A 19,017-nucleotide genomic window follows, 5' to 3' on the forward strand; every position below is an offset into this window, starting at 1 on the left:
CGCGGCGGCGCCTCCGGGCTCCAACGGCCTCAACGGAAGGCGGCGCGGGGGGCAGAGGCGCATCAGTCTGGGGGGGACCCGGCGGGGGGCGTTGGGGAAGCCGCGGCCTGGACCGGGACCCACAGCGGCGGCTCCACCTGGGGCAGGGCTCTGACCCGCACTCGGCCTGCGGTAAGCAGCGCCCCACTGCGCGATGGGGGCTGAGGGCGGCCCCGGGAGGGACCCGGAGCGGGGAGGGCGGGACCTGAGGCCGGCGGGGTCGCGGGGGGGGGCAGGGGCCCGGGATGCTGGGGGGGGGTCGGGAGGGACCCCGAGCGGGGAGGGCGGGACCTGAGGCCGGGGGGGTCGCGGGGGGCGGGCAGGGGCCCGGGATGCTGGGGGTCGGGAGAGGGGAGCGTGGGCCAAGGACCCTGGGGCGTCGGGAGGGACCCCGAGCGGGGAGGCCGGGACCTGAGGCCGGCGGGGGGTCGCGGGGGGCGGGCAGGGGCCCGGGATGCTGGGGGGTCGGGAGGGACCCCGAGCGGGGAGGGCGGGACCTGAGGCCGGCGGGGGTCGCGGGGGGCGGGCAGGGGCCCGGGATGCTGGGGGGTCGGGAGAGGGGAGCGTGGGCCAAGGACCCTGGGGCGTCGGGAGGGACCCCGAGCGGGGAGGCCGGGACCTGAGGCCGGCGGGGTCGCGGGGGGCGGGCAGGGGCCCGGGATGGGGGGTCGGGGGGAGAGGGGAGCGTGGGCCAAGGACCCTGGGGCGTCGGGAGGGACCCCGAGCGGGGAGGGCGGGACCTGAGGCCGGCGGGGTCGCGGGGGGCGGGCAGGGGCCCGGGATGCTGGGGGGTCGGGAGGGACCCCGAGCGGGGAGGGCGGGACCTGAGGCCGGCGGCGTCGGGGGGGCGGGCAGGGGCCCGGGATGCTGGGGGGTCGGGAGGGACCCCGAGCGGGGAGGGCGGGACCTGAGGCCGGCGGGGGTCGCGGGGGCGGGGCGCGGGGGGAAGGCCCCGGGTCGCCCCTGGGCTGCATGGGGACTTGGCCAAGCCTGGCTCCCCGCTCGCCCCCCGCTGCTCTGTGCCCCGCTGTCCAGGTCCCGAGGTACCGCCCTAAGGAACGTGCTAAGGCCCCTGTTTTTACCCGAACCCTCATGGACTCTCTGATTGTGGCCACAAAATTAAAATTCTTTCCATTTTCTAAATTTCTGCAAGTTTAGCAGACAATGGCGAGAATTTTTATAAGACATACGAATTGTAGATTTAAAAAGCTGTGAGTATAACCTGGATTATTTATAGGATAAGTTATAATTTGCGTAATTTCATCTGAATAAGTTCTAAGGAATTAACTTACATAACTTAAAAGACACTTGCTTTAATATTTGTAATATGGAATATGATGGGTTTGAGCTTGTACCTTGTGAAAGATTTAAGAATTAAGCATAAACTCTTATCACTTGAGTATTGTTATTTTCAAAGTGCATTGATCAGCGACTGAACCACAAAACATATAGGTTAAAATAAGTGGTTTTATTCTCCGTAGGTTACCTATCTACACATCATAGTTGATAATGTTTTCTTATTAGCATGGTGTTAGACAAGATAATGATTTGAGGGTCCTTGTAGCTTGAAGAACAGGTAATCTGGTCTGTGTATTCTTACTGTCTATAGTGTAAGGAAGAATTATATTTATTTTTAAGTTATCACTGGTATTAAAATATGTATTTTTTGGACAAACAAATCAAAATAGAATTTAATTTTTTTAAATAATAAATTTATTTTTATTGGTGTTCAATTTGCCAACATACAGAATACCACCCAGTGCTCATCCCGTCAAGTGCCCCCGTCAGTGCCCGCCACACAGTCACCCCCCCCACCCTCCTCCCCTTCCACCACCCCTAGTTCATTTCCCAGAGTCAGGAGTCTCCCATGTTCCGTCTCCCTTTCTAACATTTCCTACCCACGTCTTCTCCCTTCCCCTCTATTCCCTTTTCACTATTATTTATATTTCCCAAAGGAATGAGACCATACAATGTTTCTCCTTCTCCGATTGACTTACTTCACTCAGCATCATGCCCTCCAGATATTTGTCATTTCTAATGGCTGAGGAATATTCCATTGTATCCATAGACCACAGCTTCTTTATCCATCGTCTTTCGATGGACACCGAGGCCCCTTCCACAGTGTGGCTATTGTGGACATTGCTGCTAGAAACATCGGGGTGCAGGTGTCCCGGCGTTTCGCTGCATGTGTATCTTCGGGGTAAATCCCCAGCAGTGCAATTGCTGGGTCGTAGGGCAGATCTCAAAATAGAATTTTAAGCCTTCCGGTGGAATTTATGTAACATATTCAAATAAAATAAAATCACAGGTTCTGGGGAGTGTTTTTCATCCCTCTAAACCTCAGTCCCCTAACTCTGTTCCTTCACTTCTGGCTTCTGGTTCTGGAACATATAAAGCTAGCATAATTGGTAGGGTGGAGAAAAGAGACAAATACTCTTTTTGTGAATCAGAGGTGGTTCATAAGAAGTATGTCGTCTTTACAACTGGTTATGGGCAGTGACTATTGAAACGGTTTATAGTAATCTCAATCTTAGTTAAAAATTACAAGAGAAAAAGTCTCAACACTGAAATGGCTCTCAAAGCCTTCTCATCTCTTGCATATACAGAGACTAAGAGACTTGTGCACACAGAAATGTCATCTCATAAATTTTCTCAAGTGATATTTTTGCTTCTCATTTTAATCATAAACAACCATTCCCTTTCCTACTACTGATTAGTTATAAAATACTATACTTACACCATGTAGCTCAAATGCTATTATAACTTCTTATCGCCTCCACGATAAATCCAAAATTAATAGCATAGATATCAAGTCCTTGCTGACAAGGACTGTGAGGAATACCAATAAATTGCAACCTTATTTCCTACATAAATTCTAAAAAAAATGGAAAATTGAAAAGATGTTAGTGGCAGCAGGCTAAAGTAGTACTTTTCTTAAAGATAAAGATTAAATTGTAAGACACAGGTTACTCAGTATGAGAACCAAATGGTTAACTGATTGAGAGAATCAAGCAGACCTACCAAATGTGACGTGGGATATTTGGGAAGAGCATATCCCGTATCTATTCAAAATAAATACATAAGGAAATAAATATGTAAATTAATAAGTAAATCTTTTTTTAAGCCTTAGAACACACACAGATCATGTCTTGTGTTTCTTGTCACTCTAAGAAGTCCTGATTTTCACAGGAAATTGCCATGTTACACATATTTTCAAATTAATGATCAGTTATTATTTCAGTGAAGGTTTAAGTGGTGAAGAGCTTCAAAGCATTATATACTAGGCTTTATGGGGAAACTTGGTATAGGTTTTGGTATTCTCCTAAAGCATTTTCCCAAAGTTCAGAAACTAGTGGGCCAGATGAACACATAAACAACACCAAACGATAACACAAAACCTTTGGGATGACACTAAATAGAGAAATACTGTTATAGGTGAATGATGTGCTATGATGGTAGGAGGGAAGAAAAGTTAATTTTCTATCCAGCAACTGATTCTAGTTAAAGGAAAACTAATAAATAAATCAGAATTAAGAAAATGCTTGTTTCTGTATTAATCTTGATAAACCTAACATGAAAGATAATGTACACTGTACAGTAACATTATAAAATTACTGAACTATCTCCAGAAATATTCTGATATTTGAGCCTTAGTACTCATTCCATGAAGACTCTTCCTTCTCACATAATGCAGTACTCCTAGTCTTCATTAAATATGGCTAATGCAATAAGTATTAGGCTCTGAAAATTTCTTCAGAATTACATTTTTGTTAAGAAAAGATTTAAGGATCTTAGCAAAATAGGTGTTTTTTTTCTTGACATTTATAAGAGAATTGGATAGGATCATAAAAGTCTGTTTGGGTTAGTATAGAGAATCTAGTCAGTACTGTTTTACAAAACTCTTTGCTGTGATGGATATGTTGTAAAATTCTCACTGTCCAATGCAGTGGCCATTAGCCCCATGTGAATCTTGAGTCCTGGAAGTGTGGCTGTTGCAACTGAGGAACTAAATTTTTATTTTATTTCAATGAATTTAAATTAAAACAACCACATCTGGCTAGTGGCTGCCGTATTGTATAACCAGCTCTAGAATGAATATATGAAAATTGGTTGGGGCACTCTTGGTTAATTGATGGGGTAAGGAAACCAGAGCTGACAAACCAAGGTAACCGGTGGAGCCTCTGCTAGTCCCTGAAGCCCACGCATTCCTCATTTTCCTCTTCAGTGCATACAACTAATGTGGCAGGTCTGCCGCTTGATCCTAAAGGAGCAGGTGATCCCTGACCATAAAAGTATGATAAATGATGCATCTAAGAGGTGGCAAAGTGTAGCCACCTCCTCCTTCAGGAGAGCTACCTCTAATGAATTTCATCGTTTCCTTTCCAAGGTGTGCACGTCTAGTAGGAGACAATCACTAATTGCCTGCTGACTAGATCGTCAAACAAAGTGAGTAAGCTATACAATTGGAAAGGAGTAGATAAATAGAAAAGATTGTGAATGTGGAATGTATAGTATTTGAGATTTTCATTGCATTTGTTTTGAACTTATAGATCAAGTTGGGAATAATTGGTATTTTACCAGTATTGAGTCTATGAATCCATAAAAATAGAATATTTCCTATTCTTTTACATCCAATTTGTCTCATCCAAGTTTTATAATTTTCCACATATAGGTTTCATACACATTGGTTTTTAGTTTTGTTACATTGTGGTCTGAAAACATACTTGTATGTTTTTTATTATCTTAATTTTTTTATGCTGTGATCTGTGGTGTCTCTGAATATGGTATCTTGTGGAGTCCGCCGAGTGAGCTTGCAAGGCTGTGTATTTTTCTCTCATTAGGAGTATTCGCCACCTACTGTCAATGTCGGTTAGATCAAGTTGATTCATAGGGTTCTATATTCTACCGATTTCAGGTTCAGCTCATCTATATCCTTACTGATTTTCAGCCTGCTAGGTCAACCAGTTCTTGAAAGAGAGGTGTTGATATTTCTAGTCATACATACAGTTTAAACTAATCTAAGTATACTTTGAAATGATTGCTATACCACTTCACATAGAGTACAGGTATCTTTTAATAGAGTATTACCAATTCGTCCATCGTAAGCCTTAGGAAAATTCTTTCATTCATTTCACTTGGCTATATGCTATATCAGCTAGTAACATCATTATTACTGTTTTAGATAAACAGGTATTGGTCAACTGATTTTATTTTTATTTTTTAAAAGATTTTTTGATTTATTTTAATAGAGAGCAGTAGGAGAGAGAATGTACTCAATGTGCTCATAGCTGATTTAACATAGCCAGGGAAAGAAATAGCAAACTTGAACATAGGGTAGCAATAATTACCCAAACGGAAGCGCAAGGATACAAAAGTATAAATCACATTCCTACCATCAATGCCTGACAGACCCAGTTGCTCTCCATCTGTGCACTGCTACATATTGTCATCCATTCTGATTTGGTCCTAAAGATGATATGTAGTAATATCTCATTATAGGCTTTTTTGAAGGATAACAATATTTTATTTAATAGTTTTCTATACATTTATACCTTGTAAATATTTAGACATAGGAGATAGTACCTACCCTTCCCATCTTGATCCCCATCAGACAAATGTTTGGAGGCGAGCCTGTGCTGAGGCATTGTAGGGCAGTAACAGGGAAACAGTTACTTTCAATCCCCGACACCATTCTAGAGTGGACTTTACAGAAACACACCATGGGCTGCCTGGGTGCCTCAGGTCATCATCTCATGGGGTGTGATATGAAGCCAGGGTCGGGCTCCACGCTCAGCACGGAGTCTGCTTGAGGAGTCCCTTCCACTGCCCCCCTCCCCACTGCCTGCTAACGTTCTCTCTCTCACACACACAAATACATCTTTTTAAAAAAGAAATAAACTCTGTTAACACAGCAGGAATTCCTTCTCTAGGTTGACAGTATAGATGCTGACCTATGTATTTCCATGTGTCAGTTAATCATGCTCCCATTTCTAATCTATTTTTTATCTCAGAAGTTTCTAAGGATGTCCATCTATTTCTCTTGGTCCTTACTCATAACAACAGATCTTTTCTTGCATTTTTTTGTCCGGTACACTTTATTTCTTTATGTAAATCCAAGGTTTTGACATGTTATCTTGCTCCTTTAAAAGAACTTTCAAAATGCCTTATAGTACAGTCTGCAAACAATAAATTTTTCTTAATTTTTAAGAAAATGCTTATTTTCATTAATTGAACAGTTTCATCTGATGTAGAATTCTACACAGGTAGTTTTTTTTTCTTTTTCATACTTTCATAGTTTGACTGCTCTCTCTTCTCTTTGCATAGATTCTGATGAGCAGCTGGCTCTAATTATTGTCATTCCTTTGCAGGTAGGTTCCTCCCCTCTGGCTGCCTTAAAGGTTTCTATTTGTCTTTTGGTTTTCTGCACTTTCAATATGAATTGCCTAGGTGTGTGCTTTTGATATTTATCCCACTTGTGTTTTCTGAGCTCCTGGGATCTGTGATTTGAGGAATAAATCATTGTGTCTTCAAATATTTCATCTGCTCATTTCCCATTCTTCTCCTTCTGTTATCCAATTACTTAAATGTCGTACTTTTTACTTTGTCCCAGTCTTGGGTTGTTGTGTTTTGTTGCCTGTTATTGCCCCTACAATGCCTCAGCACAGGCTCGCCTCCAAACATTTGTCAGCTGGAGATCAAGATAGGAAGGGTAGGTACTATCCCCTATGTTTAAATATTTACAAGGTATAATGTTTAGAAACTATTAAATAAAATATTGTTATCCTTCAAAAAAGGCTATAATGAGATATACTACATATCATCTTTAGGACCAAATCAGAATGGATGACAATATCTAGCAGTGCACAGATTGAGAGCAACTGGGTCTGTCAGGCATTGATGATAGGAATGTGATTTAGAGGAAAATTTGCAATCTCTTATGATTTAAAAATATACTTCCCATACCATCCAGCAATTACTTTCTAGGTATTTACTCAGGAGAAATGAACTACTGATATATTCAATAGTATGGATGATGATAATAAACAGTGTGCACCCCGTATACTTGTTATGCAGATTAAATGACTTAATATATGTAACAAATTTAGAACAGTGCATAACACATGAACACAATTTAAGTACTAGTTGTTTGCTTTTTTTATTGTTTTTATTGGACATTTAGCACAAGTTTTCATTGGAAACTTTCTAGTAGTACTTATAAGAATGAATAACATGGAAGGAAATGGAAACTTTTGGTGGGCAGAGCAGAACCAGAGAATGTATATTATAAGATGTAAGAAGCACTAGAGTAAGAATGTTTTTCTCTCTCTGTTCACTGATATAGGCCAAGTATCCCAAATAGAGTCTGGCATAGAGAAGTCAATAGATGCTTGTGGAATTGAATCAGCATGGACATGAAGGTACAATTCCCGCATGTCCAACACTTATGAAAATTAAAACATTCCATTACATGTGAACATCTACAGCTCAACATGTAATGCACATGGGAATAGAATTTGAAATTGTTTCATGAACTACTGTCCCAAACTTGAAACTGAAATCTGCATGAAGTAGATAATTTGCAGGTAGGAAAAAAGGCTACAAAGGGCCTTGGTGATAAGTCAAAGGCATCTGATAGGACTAAAAGAAGATGGCAATAATTTACATTAGCTGAGGGAAAAAATGGGAGGAAATGGAAAAAACTCTAAGGAAACAAGTTTTTGTTGATCAGGGAATTCCTTACTTCTTCTCTATGAGGAACGTATCACACTGAACCTTGCACAGTTAACTTGACAAAATTTGGTTTCATCTTCCTCCCTTCCTTTTTGCTAGTCTATATGGTTAAGAGATGACCAATATGAATGGAAGTTCACAAAATGATTATCATGAAAACTAAACTTTTAATTCTGCCTTGGACGTCCATATACAGCTTGCTTTTAAAGTCTTAGGAACACCTTTTTACATGAGCAGAATGGCTTTACATAATGGCCCCAGATGCTTCATTACAAAAGAGATAATGTACCTTCTTCAACACCTCAAGCTGAGCATCCCTGACTGCTCTTCAGTGAGTGAGCCAATTATGTCAGTTAGTTGGCAAGGGACTAGAGCAAGTTGCTACTATCATGTGATTCTGTTTACTTTCCTGTGATACTTCCTATGAAAAGGAACTTTACAGCATTGTTCTATCTTTTCTATTCTCCCATTAGTCTGTTTTTCCTGAGACAACATATTCTTACGCTTTAGGTTATCATGAACTATTGGTGAGACCATGGCTGATTTGCAAGATGACTTGCACACTGAACTCAACTTGATTTTGTAAACAGCTAATGCAAAGAGAGATACTCTGGGTCTAAGCAATTCTCTATTCAAAGTCTTGTGCATTCAGGCAAAACTGAATTCCCAATCTTGATATGTTGTGAGTCTATAATTTTAGAAGAGATGCAGGGGTGTGGGTCTTGATGAATGCAAGTTAATATGGCCACGCATATTACCTGTCCAGAGTCAGTCTTTCACCCAACTGATCTCTCATTGGAGAGTGCATGAAATAGGACAGTACATTGGAAAAACGGGGCCAGAGTGAAGAAAGAAACGGAGCTGAAGGAAACAATGTCTATGAGTGACATGTGAAATCTCTAAAAAGTGAAATGCCTTTTGCTATGCTGTAATGGAAGATGAACTAAAATTTTATCAATAAGCAGTCTTAAAGGCCACTTCTAAAGAACACTCTCTATATTAGTTCAGTGATACAGAAGAGTAAATATAAAATAACTGTGGAAAATATAAGAATATAATGATAGATATTAAATTAGTTGTCCCTTCCCAGTAGCATGAATAAAGAGCTATCAACCATAAATTTCAATGGAATACCTATTGGATGACCAAAAACCCCTAATATAAAGAGATTTTAGATCCAGTTCCTAAACTGACTACTAGTAATTATTCCTATAGAAAAACAGATTTATTCCTAAACATTGGCAGTGAACTATGTCAGAGTAAACTACTTTTTTCTTCAGGTTAAAATAAATTTTAAAAAATACCTCAAAGGGTTCATAGTTATCTGGAAAATCAAATTTAAGTGCATAATCTCAATATCAATAAATTTAACCTATTGTGATAGGTTTATGTAGTACACAATTTAAATTAGCAATGCATACTTCATGAAAATTAAACTGTTTCATATGTAGTTATAAAAAGGTGAAGATGAAATCATCAAATACGAAAGAAAATACTAGTATCAATAGATATTTTATTTTTATTTTTTAAAGATATTTTAAATATTCCACAAAAAGTCTATATATTGGCATGTCTACGTGTGTGTTTATACAATTTTTTGCGTAAGCATAAGCATACATCTGTGTATATATGTGCATATATATACTTATTATATAAACAGGTAGAATGTTAAGGATTTTAAGAGGAAACTGTAAAGAAGAAGAAAGAAAGCATTGCTTATCCTCAGACTCGAGAGACTGTTATTTACATAGGTTTCACACTAATTTAATCTGTAGCTCGTCTAGGTGAGTAAGTATCCACAATATGCCCTTTACCCTTATGATGTAACCAAAAGTCCCTTTAAAAAACAAAACAAATAAAAACAAGGCTTAGATAATAAAAGCCAGGGTCTACTTGACAATATTTCATGTAGTTCTGATGAATTTTAAGAAAGATTATGTTCATTTAGACAGGTACCTTGCTAAAAGTTGAGCATCTTGATTTCTATGACTTTTAAATATTAGAATTATCATGTATATTTGGCACAGACGGTAAATGTTTACTAAGTGAGTATTGACTTAGGTCTTGGGTATTTTAAATGGTTGAGTTTCTGAGTTGATAAGCAGGACAACTGAGTTAATAAGTTGTCCTTATTAAAAAGGAAAAAGGTGTGTGTGTATATGGATTTCTGAAATTTTAATGACATTTATACTATTCAGCTAACATTCAATTTATTTTTGACTATTAATATGAAATCTTCCTTTATTGAAGCACATTATTAATTTCCTGGTTGCTTTTATTATTGCCCAAAGGTAGTAGAAAATTCAAATTCAGTTAAGTTAAAGTTAAGCAATAAAATTTATAATAACTATGAATAAATACAAAGATTAACATACCTTTTTCCATGAAATGTGACAATGTTATGATCACAATGCACATCTACCACTTGAACCTAATCCGTATTTTTGACCTAAGAAATCCTATCCATTAACTTTTCCTTTTTCTTGATATTATACCATTAAGAATAATCAGTAGGAGAGTCAACCCCATGTACAGCACTGTGAGGTGAATACCAAAATGAAGTAGTATCTGTATAACAGCCAATCAACCAACAATGTCAACGAACAACCATTTTTGACAGCAAGAAGAAATGCATGCTATGATTTATTTATTGACAATGGTTTCCAGAATGTACTATATCCACCTCAAGGATGCATAAGTTACATTACTGGGGTAGAATAAGAGAGTATTAGAATTATTTTATTAATCTTTTAGTTTTCTACTTTTGGTTTCCTGTAATACCTTTATTAATCATGAACAGAGAATCATAATATATTACAGATATATCGTCATATATTTTTTAACTGGTTGAAGAATATGACACCAAAAAATGTTGAAGACTTTTAGGGAAGCATGTTAGGGAGTTTAACTGAAAAGTAAAATTGAATATAGAGAAAATGTTGGGTTAAGTGCTTATTAGAGTGGTTTAACTATCAGCTTTATCATGTAAGTGGTTCTGCTATGGTTCTCACTTACATTTCTAAAAATTTGTATCAGCAGGAAACAGATGTACACTTCAGGAGGTAGCCAAGGAAAATATAATACGAGAACTACTTATACAGGAGTCAATAGAGTTTAGATAAAACAAGGAATGGTTGGTTGTACACTGGGCTAGTAATCAGCGGTTAAGTCATCACTATTCCTAAATCTTAAACGGAAAGGGAGAAGGCAATTATATGAGCTCATAAAAAATACCTTTTTGCAGAGGGTCACCTGACAGAGACTGTGGCCTTTGGTTTGGGGACAGATGATGTCTACTCTCCAAGGAAGAACCAAGGGAGTAGATATCTTGACTTTACTTTTTGCCACCCTCCAAACTCTTCCTGGTCCCTCCCCTTGGCCGGATCCAATCTGAAGCCAGAGAAGGACGTGCACAGATGTAGTCCATACAGGACAGCCTCCTTGGGCATAGTTTGAGAAAGAAAGTGGAGTGTGGATATGCAAGAAAAAATTGAAAATTTCCTGCTGCATTCCACTCCTCTTTATTCTTGGCATCTTTTCTTTTCCAGATGAAAAAAAGGTGTCTCTAATACAAGGGATACATGAATCCCATCACCTACCATAACCTTATGACTTGATGTCAGTTTAGTCATATTCCCACATAAAATCTATAATGTTGGCAAACCTCAGTATGCCAGCTTTATGTAAAATAATCTAGGGGGAAAAGTGAGAGAAGAAATTCTCAACATAAAATATAGCTGCCATAGTCCCATAACTTGTGTAACCTCTCATATGACCTTAAATGGCAATTATATATTCTTCTAGCTACATCCACTCAATGTGTATTCCAAGCTCTGTCAGTGACTGGGCTATAGTATTCTTTATCTGGCGATATGATCTTGTGGTATAAGCCTTTGATTGCTTCTGCCTTGATTGGATTGCTTCATTATTCTGTTACCTGACCTTTTATAGAAGTGAGGCAATCCAGAGAAACCTCTAGGTTCTAGAAATGGTTCTTGCTTCCATTGTGCGGCAGCAACCTGATTTCCTATTGTTAAATAACATCAATCACCTCAACCATGGTTGTAGTCCCTTTCTCTGCCAGTAAGTTTAAGAGCTCGAGGAGTGTACAATGGCCTGAGGGCATACTTACTTTCCAATTTAACAGAGATTGTGTTGTCTAGGGGAAGCATTTCTTCTGTGTAAACTAGGGCACTTCTACCTATTTGCTGAAAGAAGCTACTCTCACTACCTTCCTCAGTTTCTGGATTTGTGCATTTTGACAGCAGGAGAGATGGCATGTGTTGGATAATGGTGTAAGGTCTGTAACATCTGGTGGGAGGCCATCCCAAATCCACAAGATTTTGTCTCTCGAAAGATGCTACAGCAGTCTTTAGCAGATTATTCCATTCTATCAGATCTGCTACTTGTAGATGTTGAGACCAGTGGATTTTGGGGTGAGCTCATGGACACATTTCTTTTGTTGCAAACTACTTCCCTTTGTCTGAGGTAAGATTATGTCAGATCCAAAGAAAATAAGGATTTTGTAAGCCTACATACAGGTCATGATGCTGACAGAATTGTGACCAAAGAAGGAAGATTCCATATATGTCTCTTCCTGCAAGAAAACATATTTTCCCATCGTGATAAAAGGAGTCAAGTAGAAACAATGTCATACCAGTTAGACAGAAGGTGCCCTATGAATGGCTTTGTGTTGTCTTCTGCCGTCAGCACACTGGTTGGCCATAACTGTATCAACTGTAAAGAGGATTTTTGGTGTGTGTGTGAAGAGAATTTCATGTTGTCAAACCTGGCCCCCTGTGTTATCCTGGCCTACTAGTAACTTTCCCATTGAGAAACCACTTGGATTAATGAAAATGAAGACTAATAGCTATAGAATAGGTAATTTTGTGCGTCTGATTATTGAGGTCCCTCTGCAGCGTCAGCCTTCTCTGGAAGATTAAATGGGACATGAATATCCATAGTTTATGCTCTTTCGAAGGGGACCACTCCTATACTTCATCAGAACTTCTTGTCATCAACTTTTCAATTGGGTTCTTTTAAGTCCCTTACCAGTGGCCCAACTTGTCAGCTACTGCTCGAGGATTAGTGTAGATCACGACCTCAAGCTCTCTCTCCCTTTATGCTGGTTGGGGCATAGGGGGTGGGTAAAATGGGTATATTTTCACAAACTTGGTGAATCACAGGTGTGATGACAGATCAAATGCTGGGAGTTTATCATTTTGTATCTTAGGAACAATTTATATTAAGTATTAGGCTATGTAAGGGGCTTCTTTAAAATGACCATTGTTATGGAGCCTGGGTGACTCAGCTGATTAAACATCTGGCTTCTGCTCAGGTCATGATCTCAGGGTCCTGGGATAGAGCCCTGTGCCAGGTCACACTCAGTGGGGAGTCTCCTTCTCCCTCTCCTCTCTCTCTCTGCCCCTCCCCCCGCTCATGCTCTGTCTCTCAAATAAGTAAAATCCTAAAATAAAATAAATAAAATGACCATTTTTCTACTTGAAATGTGCCTTTACAGAGGGCTTCCCAAAGCAGCTGGCAGCCTAAATTGTTGCTTTTGCTTCCGAATTTGTTTTGTTTGTTTTTTTTTTTTTTGGCAGTGTAGGCAGAGGTTGGAGGTGGGATTTCCTACTTAAAGCTCAAACTAAGGCTATTACTAGAGCTATTGCAAGATGAAGGTCTTTTAAATAGTTTTAATGAGGAAGCTCATTCTTAATGTAGAAGGAAGTAATTTCATATTTCAACATTATTTATTACCTCAGCGAACACTTTAAACGCTGGGTCAATTGTTTCCAGGAAACATTTATGACTCTAGCATGTGCCAAACAACCTCTTACTGAACGTAAGAATAGCCCTAGCTTAATAGATGTGTACCATGTTTTTGAAGGACGATTAATGAAAACAAAGTCAAACATTTTATACTAATATAGGAATTTTTTTTCCTAAAAAGAAACCAAGGACTTTGCTACTTGTCTTTGCTCGGCTACTAAATGTTTTCCTTATCTGTAAGCTGTACTGAAGCTCCTGGAAAGAACTTTCCAGCTGGGGGAAAAAAAAAACACCATAATTCTTTATGGGTGATCTACCTGTTTTTCATCTTATGTACAGTGAGAAGCTTTCCTTCCTTCAGGAACTCCACCCTACACTGATCCTTCTTTTTTCATGCCACCAGCATCCTACTGACTTTACTTTGTACCTGTCACTGTCACAGCAAGTTGTGTCTCTCTTCACTGAAGCCACATTTCTGATTAATATGGGCTGAAATCATCTTATGTGGCAAGGGACTGATTGAGAAAATACAGATAATTCTAAAGAAAGGATGTAAAAACTCTTCTAATGAATCGCTACTAATCTTCACTGATGACAAGGGCATGTACATCATGGAACTTAATTTTTTATAGAAATGGGCTATTTTGGAACATTCTTCCATGATCTCTTTTTCTCATTTGATAATAATATGAACATCCTCCATATCATTAAATTCTTTTGTATAGGAAATTTTTAATTATTGTATGGTTTCATTAAATATAATATAGTTTATAGTATTTACTGCATGTGCATATGCGTATATTCAGAGAGAGAGAGAATATATATTTATTTTCACCTACATCTACAGACACATAATACAACTTTAATCAGCTATGTTGGTAAAACTTTGGACATATTGTATTTATAGTTTCTGAGAAGATATTTAAAAAAAAAATTCTTGAGTTAAAGGTTATAAGCTGTGTTTCATCTTCTTGTATAGAGCATTATAGGAAGGTGTGATACGGGCACCCACTATAGTACTTATGTGCATTGTCATATAACATTCATTCATTCATTCATTCATTCATTTTGTTTCTAAGTTAACTGCGGTATAATTGAAAAATAAAAATCATTTAGATTGATGATGAATAATGTGGTATTTGGGTTTTTTGTTGTTTTTTTTTTAAGATTTATTTATTCATTCATGAGAGACACACACAGAGAGAGAGAGGCAGAGACCCAGGCAGAGGGAGAAGCAGGCTCCTCCAGGAGCCCAATACAGGATTCGATCTTGGGATCCCGGGGTCATGACCTGAGTCGAAGGCAGCTGCCCACCCAGGCGTCCCTACAATGTGGTATTTTGATATATGTCTCCCATCCAAGTACTATAACCAGGCCCGAACCCTGTTTAGCTTCCAAGATCAGATGAGATTGGGCATGTTCAGGGTGGTATGGCTCCCATCGCTCATGCTCTCCTCTCTCTCTCTGAAATAAATAATAAATAAATAAATCAGATATATAAAAAATAAAATAAATTTTTTCTCACTCAGTTTTTTTCTACCTGTAGATTGTCTAATCTCTTTTTCTCAAATAAACAATGCTCATTGTAAAGGAGACATTTCTGCAATTGAGAAACAAGTTCATAATACAGTGTACATACATAACCAATAATGAAATTAATTTGTAGTATTCCATTGATAGATTGGTCAATTTGTTTGTTTTTACGTAGTTATCCTCCTTATCGATAGGAATTCTAAGATAAAAGTCAATCTCCTTAAAATCTTTGCAGTATGAACCATGATAAAAAAATGAAATTATATATATATATATATTCACACGCACATATATGTAAAGATTCTGCTTTTATATTTCTACAAGCTTTCCAATGTCATTTTGAGTGAACTTAATCATTATTTTTTAATGATTTCACCATATAATTAGGAAAAAAAATGACTTACAGCACAGTATATTACTTTTGCAGTTCAATCGAGCTTTGGAATCCGGCATTTCCATTCATATTCAAATTAATAATCATGAAATCATAATGTAGATTTTGTTGCCTTTTGTGTTACATTTGCCTGTTAGAGCAGAAAAGTTAAATAAATATTTTACTGATGCTTCCTTTTTTTTAAGTTTGGCTTTGGGGGACATGATATTGTGTGGATGTAGGTGGTCTTTTTTTCTTTTTAAGCTATGTAGAGGAGAGAAATGAACAGGTTAGAAAAGAAATAGGAGTTGCTTTTTAAACAAATTACAGACCAGAGATAAACCACATACCCAATCCCTTAATCTGTCCCATTTCTTATTTATATTAATTGAAGAAAAAATACTGGCTTTGTAGCAAGATGCATTCTTCCAAGTAACACTCAGAAAAAGAAAAAGGCTACTTCCACATTGTAATTACTTAGCATTCTTTTTCATTTTGCTTGAACAAGGTGAAAAATGTCAGTAGGTCTGCTCATGCAAAAGAAAAGAAGTATAAAATATCAAACATGCATTCATTAGAGATTATTATAGAAAAGAGTATTTAACTTTAGGGAGGAAACACTTAACCTGATACACATTAAGTTCTCCTCTCTTCTCCTCTAAGAAAATGAGAATAATTAAGGAGAATGATTACAGGTGCTGCTAATTGGTTCCAACCTTAAGGACACCACTTATGACACTTTTGTTTTATTGATGATAATTCTATAACATAATCATACTTACTCTTATTACCATTGACAAAACTATCGTCTTGAGAATGCTAAGCACAGCAAATGGCTGTACCTTTGAATATATTACAAAAAACAAGTGCTTTTGTGTGCCTTAGTTGATCTTCATGCCATTAGATGTAGCTGAGTGCCACGTTTTTCCACTTGGAATAAATGTTAACCCTGACTACTTCCTAGACTTGGTAGCATTTGGTGGACTCCGGTGCATTTTTCTGCAATGTGATATGCACTTGTTGGAGTGTATAGAGGGAATTTATTTTTTATTTTTATTTTTTTAAAGACTTCGTTTATTTATTCATGAGACAGAGAGAGAGGCAGAGACACAGGCAGAGGGATAAGCAGGCTCCCTATGGGGAGGCCCATCCAGAACTCGATCCCAGGTCCTGGGATCACAGGATCATGACCTGAGCCAAAAGCAGATGGTCACCCATGAGCCACTCAGGTGCTCCTATAGAGGGACTCTAAAAGAAATGTAAATGGTGAGTTGATTTCTTAATTTCTAAGAATTCTTGACCTCAAAATCTTAATCACTTTTGATTTTCTGAAGGACTTTTAAAATTTAAGAAAAATTTTGAACAGCTCTTCTTTTAATGTTATTTTTCCCTTGAACTCTTCACTCTTTTAAAGAACACGTACATATGCATGTGTGTATACATGTATTAACTCATATCACGTTAGTTTTCAAAAACTTTTTCTTCTCTCTTTCCATAACTGCCATCATTTTTATGAGAAAAAAAGCAACTTTAAATAGTGTGTTCCTACTCTCTAGTCAGTTACCTTGCCCAAGTCCTGAAACCTTAACTGAGGGATCCCTGGGTGGCTCAGCGGTTGGGCGGCTGCCTTTGGACCAGGGAGTGATCCTGGGGTCCCGGGATCGAGTCCCGGGATCAAGTTCTGGGTCAGGCTCCCTGAGGAAGCCTGCTTCTCCCTCTGCCTGTGTCTCTGCCTCTCTCTCTCTCTGTCTCTGTGTGTGTCTCTCATGAATAATAAATAAAATTCTTTAAAAAAAAGAAAAACAAGGAATTTGGATACATGCGGTGACACAGAGAATGAATAATGTACTGCACACACACACTAAACAAATGCACAAAAAAGAAACTTTCTTGAGAATTTTATGCCATGTCTTCAAAACAGAGATGATAGGCATATGAGGTATAATGCAACAGCTGATGACAAGAATGATATTTAAATATATACATTTTATTACTAAAACAGTAAATTATTAAAGAAATGACAATTGAAACAACACTAATAACACAAATTATTTGCATATCATATGGAGGGGGAAGATAAATACTACACAATGCTGGCAAGAGTATGGAGAAAGTAGTGCTCTGATTTTCTGCAATAGTGCTAATCGGTAAAACTTTTTGGAAATTACTTTGAAAATACATCTTGAGGGATCCCTGGGTGGCGCAGCGGTTTGGCGCCTGCCTTTGGCCCAGGGCGCGATCCTGGGGACCCGGGATTGAATCCCACATCGGGCTCCTGGTGCATGGAGCCTGCTTCTCCCTCGGCCTGTGTCTCTGCCTCTCTCTCTCTCTGTGACTATCAAATAAATAAAAATTGAAAAAATATATTAAAAAAAGAGAAAATACAGCTTGGTTCAAATATTGCATAACCTTTGACTCAGCGATACTATGTTTATAAATGGACCATGTGTGTACTAACACAAGTCATACAAAATGTATGCACAGAAGTATTTGCTGAGTGAGTGTTGAGCTTTAGCTCTAGAATCAGACAGACCTGAGTTGTAATTACCATTTCGTTACTTTCTTTTTTAAATATATATTATATATATATATATATATATATATATATATTGGAGTTCGATTTGCCAACATATAGTATGACCCCAGTGCTCCTCCCATCAAGTGCCCCCCTCAGTGCCCATCACCCTGTCACCCCATCTCCCCCACCTACCTCCCCTTCCACTTCCCCTTGTTCCTTTCCGGAGTTAGGAGTCTCTCATGTTCTGTCTCCCTCTCTGATATTTCTCACTCATTTTCTCTCCTTCCCCTTTATTCCCTTTCACTATTTTTTTATATTCCCCAAATGAATGAGACCATATAATATTTGTCCTTCACCGACTGCCTTATTTCACTCAGCATAATGCCCTCCAGGTCCATCCATGTCGAGGCAAATGGGGGGTATTTGTCGTTTCTAATGGCATTACTTTCTAGATATGTGAGCTTAGGCAAGTTACATAGCATGTCTAGATTTCACTATCCTTTGAGAATTAAATGAAATGATGTCTATAAAGTGTGTAAGAAAGAGTTTGGCACCTCCTAAGTACTTGAGAGATGTTTATTAGTCTTTGTAGTGAAGATAATATTGTTATAAATATTATGCAACATCATTTATAATAGTTAAGGTTTCAAAACAAGCCCCTTATTCAACTGGGATATCAGTTAAATAAACTTAGGTTCATTGAATAGAATACAACAGAGTCACGCAAAAGAAGAAGATCAATCTATGTGGAAGAAAAGGCAAGAAATACTTTGAAAAACATAGTTTTAGTATTAATAGTATTATTCCACGTGTGTGAAAGACACTAATATATTTGACTAGTCTATTATCAACAGAAAGAGGGAAAAGAATATGAACCAACATATTAATAGTGGTTATCTCTGGGAAGTGGAATAATGAGCCATTTTTATTTTTCTCTATTATATTTTTTGAGAAATTTAATGTTTTTTAAGGTCATTCTTTATTGTCTGCCAAAGTCAAAAAATGTATCAGGAAAAATTAATCCTGCTTTTCTGGCATTAAGGATATAGAC

General features: G+C 38.5%; 1 long non-coding RNA gene across 1 annotated transcript; it reads left to right on the forward strand.

Moving 5' to 3' along the window:
- Positions 1 to 80: 80 nt before the first annotated feature.
- On the forward strand, positions 81 to 14,652 carry LOC119878414. Its single transcript, XR_005386849.1, has 5 exons — positions 81 to 171; positions 4,427 to 4,485; positions 6,364 to 6,407; positions 7,382 to 7,457; positions 13,882 to 14,652. It is a non-coding gene; the product is annotated as an uncharacterized LOC119878414 (long non-coding RNA).
- The last annotated feature ends 4,365 nt before the right edge of the window (positions 14,653 to 19,017 follow it).

Source organism: Canis lupus, unplaced genomic scaffold, assembly GCF_011100685.1.
Source record: "Canis lupus familiaris isolate Mischka breed German Shepherd unplaced genomic scaffold, alternate assembly UU_Cfam_GSD_1.0 chrUn_S159H319, whole genome shotgun sequence".
NCBI classification, from domain to species: Eukaryota; Metazoa; Chordata; class Mammalia; order Carnivora; family Canidae; genus Canis; species Canis lupus.